We start from the raw sequence: 6,000 nt of genomic DNA, 5'->3' as shown, positions 1-6,000 counted from the left end.
CACCCCCAGCCCTATTTTATTTTGAAACATGGTCTTGCTAAGTTGCGGAGGGCCTCCCTAAGTTGCTGAGGCTGTCCCCAAACCTGTGATCCTCCTGTCTCAGTCTCCCCAGCACTGGGATGACAAGCCTGCGCCAGCACACCTGGCTGGTTCATATTCTTAATAGCCCAGTTATTATCATTACTTTTATTCTTATAAAAGAATAAGGGGAGAGCATGGTGGCACATGCCTGTCATCCCAGTACTTGGGAGGCTGCGACAGGAAGATCACGGGTTCACCATCAGCCTCAGCTACTTAGTGAGGCCCTCTGCAACTTAGTGAGACCCTGTTTCAAAATAAAGAATCAAAAATAGGGCTGGGTATTGCAGCAAGTCTATTGTTTGTAAAAATAATAACAACAATAATGAAATATAATGTTTTTTTTGCTTTGTTTTTGTAGTACTGAGGATAGAACCCCCGGGCTTTCTACCTCCAGGCTACACTTCCAGGCCTATTTTATATTTTATTTGGAAACAGGGTCTCACTAAGTTGCTGAGAGCCTCTCTAAGTAGCTGAGGCTGGCTTCGAACCTGTGCGATCCTCCTGCCTCAGCCTCCCAAGCGCAGGGATTACAGGTGTGAATCATCACAGCCGGCTGGCTAATGAAATGTCTTTTAAAGAAAATGAAGCTGGGGGTGTAGCTCAGAGGTAAAATGCCCCTGGGTTCAATCCCTAGTACTACAAAAATAAAATAAAAAAGATTTGGGGTTGTATTTAAGAGGTAGAATGCCCCTGGTTTCAATCCCCAGTACCAATAAAATAGGAAGAAAAGAGAGAGAAAAAAAATGGAGAAATGTGTGTATGTGTGTGGGGGTGTAGTTCATTGATAGAGAGTGTGCTTACTGAGCACGAGGCCCTAGGTTTAATCCCCAGCAGAAGGAAAGAGAGAGAAAGAAAGAAAGAAACAGGAAGGAAGGAAAGGAAGAGTCCCAGGACACATTGCAAACCCGCTGAATCTGACTGGCACGCTGACAAAACCCCCAGGTGGACTGTGTCATATAAAGTGTGAAATCAAGCTGGGCACGGTGGCGCACTCCTATAATCCAGTCTTTGGGAGGCCGAGACAGGAAGATCATAGGTTTGAGGCCAGTTTCTGGAAATTACCAAGATTCTGTTTCAAAACTTAAAAAAAAAAAAAAAAAAAAAAAACCTAGGGCTAGGGGTATAGCTTCAAGGTAGAAGCCCCTGGGTCCAATCTCTAGTACCAAAGACAAGAAAGAAAGCGTGAAATCACGGCGCTTAACCAAGTATTCTGTGGTCTTGTTAAGGATTTTCCATTATATCAGACATTAGAATCCCTAGAAGCCGGGCATGGTGGCACACACCTGTAATCCCAGCACTTAGGAGGCTAAGACAGGAGGATCACAGGTTCAAAGCCAGCCTCAGTAACCAGTGAGCCTCTCAGGACCTAGTGAGATCCTGTTTCAAAATAGAAATAAAATAGGGCTAGGAGTGTAGCTGGGAGGTAGAATGCTCCTGGGTTCGATTTTCTCTCCCTCTCTCTCTCTCTCTCTCTCTCTCTCTCACACACACACACACACACACACACACACACACACACACAGGATCCCTAGAGAGCAGAGGTGTAGCTCAATGGTAAGGTGCTTGCTAGGATGTTGGAGTACTGAGTTCATCCCCAGCACTGCAAACAAACAAATAAACAAAAACTTTTGTGTATGGAACTGGGGATGGAACCCAAGGGTGTTCTACCTCTGAGCTGTCCCGCCAAGTCCATTTTTGTTTGTTTGTTTGTTTGTTTATTTTGAAACAGAGCCTCACTAAGTTGCAGAGGGCCTCATGCTGCTGAGGCTGGCCATGAACCTGCGATCCTCCTGTCTCAGCCTCCCAAGTACTGGGATTACAAGTGTGCGCCACCACGCCTGGCTCCAGAAAAGCTGTCCAAACCCTAAAATCCCTAGAGAGAACTTGATTCTCTTTTTCTTTCTTTTCTCTTTATCTTCTTTTTCTTTTTTCCCTTTTGGTACTGGGGATTGAACATAGGGGCATTCTACCTTCAAGCTACACCAGCATTCCTATTTTATTTTATTTTTATTTTGAAACAAGCTCTCCCTGCCTTGCTAAGGGCCTTGCTAAGTCACTGAGGCTGGCCTCAACTTGGTGAACGAGGATTCCAAGCATGTGCCACCACGCCTGGCTGCGAGAGTTCACTTAAAGCAGCAGATCTTTAGCACTTGCCGTCCATATCATTACTTTTTTAGCAAAGCATCAGTAAGCACCGGTTCGCACCGACCATCACAAGAACCACACCTCCTCCACCCCAGCAGGGCACTTTTTAGCATGCATCAACAAACATTATTCCATAAGTTCAGTGCAATGCCTCTTGGGCCTGGCTGACAGCACGTCTAGGGCCCCTGGTCCTTCCCTTTGTCTAGAGTCTGCGAGGGTGGCAGTTCCTTCCAGAGGCCTCCTGGGCCCTCCCACCAGGCACAGTGTCCTCCTGGGCTTTCTTCCTCACGGTGGCCTCCCGCATCTGCCTTCTGGCAAAGCCAAGAGCTTCCCAAGGACATCACTGCTTGGTTTGTGTGGCCACGCCCAGTACCTGGCCTGCAACCCAGCGCCTTGCAAGACCCTGACAAGTGTTTGTAGGTCCAACGGGCAAGTAAAGAAGCCAGTACAAATTAAAACAACGTATGTGAACTCACCACGCCAAAGCCAGGTGACACAGCCGCTCGCTGTGTATGTGGCGCCGTTCCACAGCCGAGTACTACGAACAGTCCAACAGTCGTCACGCTTCTGTTTTGAAAACAGCTTTGCTGGGATTCACATACTATTCGCGTCACCAGGCGAGGGAGCAAATTCAGCCGAGTGCAGCAGCAATGCCCTTAACCCCAGAGGTTTGGGAGGCCAAGCCAGGAGGATCACAAGTTCAAGACCAGCCTGGGCAACTCAAAATAAAAAATAAGAAGGGGCTGGGGTTGTAGCTCAGTGATAGAGTTCAATCCCCAGTGCTAGGGGGAGAAAACTGTATGATCCAGTAGTTTGGGGTATTTTAATTTTTTATATTTTATTTATGTATTTATGTATTTATTTTTGCGGCACTGGGGATGGAACCCAGGGGTGTTCTACCTCTGAGCTACATCCCCAGCCCTATTTTTTATTCTTTATTTTGAAACAGGGTCTCACTGAGTTACAGAGGGCCTCACTAAGTAGCTGAGGCTGGCCACGAACCATGATCCTCTTATCTCAGCCTCCCAAATGCTGGGATGACAAGCGTGCGCCCCCACATCCAGCTGGGGTATTTTTTTTAACTTAACTTTTTTTGGGTGGGGGTTTACTAGGGTTGGAACTCAGGGGCATTCTACCTCCAAGCTACATTTCCAGCCCTATTTTTTATTTTATATATATATATATATATATTTTTTTTTGGTGGTGGTACTGGGGTTCCTGGAAGCCCTTCTACCTCCAGGATACACTCCCAGGGGCTACACTCCCAGACCTATTTTTTTTTTTAACTTTTTTATGTGGAAACAGGGTCTCTTAAGCCAGTGAGGCTGGCTACGAACCAGCCGATCCTCCTGTCTCCGCCTCCCAAGCGCGGGAATTACAAGCGTGCGCCACCACGCCCGACTTTATTCTCTATTTTGAAACAGGGTCTCACAAAGTTGCAGAGGGCCTAAGTAGCTGAGGCTGGTCGCGAACCGCGATCCTCCTGTCTCAGCCTCCCAAATGCTGGGATTACGAGCATGCGCCACCATGCCCGGCTTGGAGTATTTTTAAAATTTTGTGCAATCCTAATTCCCAATTTTGTGCTAATATCTAATTCCAGAGCTTTTTTTCCCCTCCCCCCTCCCCTGCCATCGCTCCTAGGGGTGCTTTACTACCAAGACACATCCCCACCTCATCTCCCCAGCCTCTCCCCTCCCCACAGCTGTAGACAATCGAGTTTCTCTGAGACGCGCGTCTCCTGGAGATTCCACGCAAGTGGACCCGCTCAGGGTGGTCTCGTGGGTCCGCTTCCTTCCCGCGATGTTGCCTGTGCTAGCATGTCTGCACTTCACCCGCTTCTATGGCTGGATGCTCTTTTGTCGTAGGGAGACCCCGCCATCATCCGTCCAGCCCTCAGGTCCTGCGGTGGCGACCTGGCCCAGCGGGGCACAGTGAGATTACTCACGTCGCCTCATTTCACCCCGATGCCTACTGCTCCAGGAGGGTTGCGTATATCCCCATCTTACAGATGAGTAAACCGAGGCCCGAGGGAGCTGTTGGGACTTGCCAGAGATCACAGGCTATAAATGGCAGCGTCAGAACTCGAAGCCTTTTCTCTGTGCGGTGCTGCTCCTCGCCATCCACTTTACTGTCCTGTCTCCTCTCCTAAACGCTCTCTCGGCAGTGAGTGCCCCGTGCCCTGTCCTGGCCTTAGTTACACACAGGTGTGGGTGTGTGCTCAGGGAGGGAGGCGTCAGACCTTTAACAGATCTGGATTTACAAGCCAAAGGTCCACCCCCTTTGAGCCTCAGCGCGGACGCCATTCTGGGTCCTGGGCGAGGGGGAATGAGGTGTAAGGAAGGATAACCCCATGCCGGGAGTCCCGGCCTCACCATCACCATGGAAAGGGGCCTCTCCCACCTGCCCAGGCCCCGCCCAGCCCTTCCCACCCCACTTCCTCTGGTTGGCCCATCGGGCCTCACCCTTCCTGTCTAACACACAAACTTTAAACACACCCCTTTTGTGGCGCTTGTCACACTGGGGCACAATCGCCAGTGTCTGTGTCTGTTCTCCCAAACCTGCATGCTGAGGGCATGAGGGGTCTAATCCTCTTTCTCTCCCAAGAACTGACACTTCCTAAGAACCCAGCTGGTAGGTCAAGGCAGAACAAATGGACCTTCTGTGTTTTAATAATAGTGCCTGCCGCTTAGCGCGCACACCAGGAGCCATTTTACCCCAACACCACCTCGGTGGTGTGTGTCTGATCTTTTTACAGGAGGAGAATTCGAGAATCAGAAAGACAAAGTTTCCAAGCCCAGGGCCCTGCAGAGGGTGAGAGACAGAGCTGGAATTCCTACCTGGATAAATGTGTCCGGACACACCCTGCACAGCCCCCTCAGAGAGGTGTGTCCTAAGCAGCCTGTCAATTTTTATTTAATTTTTATCCCCATAGGTAGATGACTTAAAAACAAAAAAGAGCCGGCCATGGTGGCGCAGGCTTGTAATCCCCACACCTGGGAGGCTGAGACAGGAGGATCGCTCAGGTTCGAAGCCAGCCTCAGCTACTTAGTGAGGCTCTCAGCAACTTAGTGGGACCCTGTTTCCAAATAAAAAATATAAAATAGGTCTGAGAGTATAGCCCGGAGGTAGAAAGTCTCTGGGTTCTATCCCCAGTACCACACACACAAAAAAAAGAATAAATGAGATTGACGCTTCAGAAACTCTCATTAGCTTTCATCTTGATATTTACTGTTCCCATTTTTTTTTTCTTTTTTAAAATCCCACTTGGGATCTTAAGGAAGGAACACAGGCTGAGGTTGTAGCTCAGTGGCAGTGTGTGCTTAGCATGCAGACGACCCTGGGTTCCATCCCCAGCAGCGAAAATAAACATGGAGGAGAAACTTCACACATCAATAGCAAGATCGTAAAACACAAGATTGTAAAATACTGAATGTGCTTTGGGAAGCAGCCAGCTCTCCCTCTACCTGGTGAATGGGTTTATGACAAGCTGCAGTTGGAAGGTTCCTCCAAACTCACCTTGACATTTAGCTGCCATAATGGTCTGGGAGGTGAGACCTTTAAGAGGAGATCCACCCTCAGGATGGAGGAAGCCATTCCCTCAAGGAGATTAGTTATCTGTGAGTGGATGGTTCTAAAAGGGCATCTTGGCTCCTCAGCACTCTTTCTAGGCACAGGCACCATGATATAAGACTTCTAGCTTCAAGAAGAATGAGAAACTTTTTTTTCCTTTAAAAGCACCCAGTCTCGGGTATTTTGTCATAGCAGCAATAAACA

This window comes from Muscardinus avellanarius (genome assembly GCF_963383645.1).
Source record: "Muscardinus avellanarius genome assembly, chromosome: 11".
In the NCBI taxonomy this organism is placed as follows: Eukaryota; Metazoa; Chordata; class Mammalia; order Rodentia; family Gliridae; genus Muscardinus; species Muscardinus avellanarius.
This window is presented reverse-complemented; position numbering follows the sequence as displayed.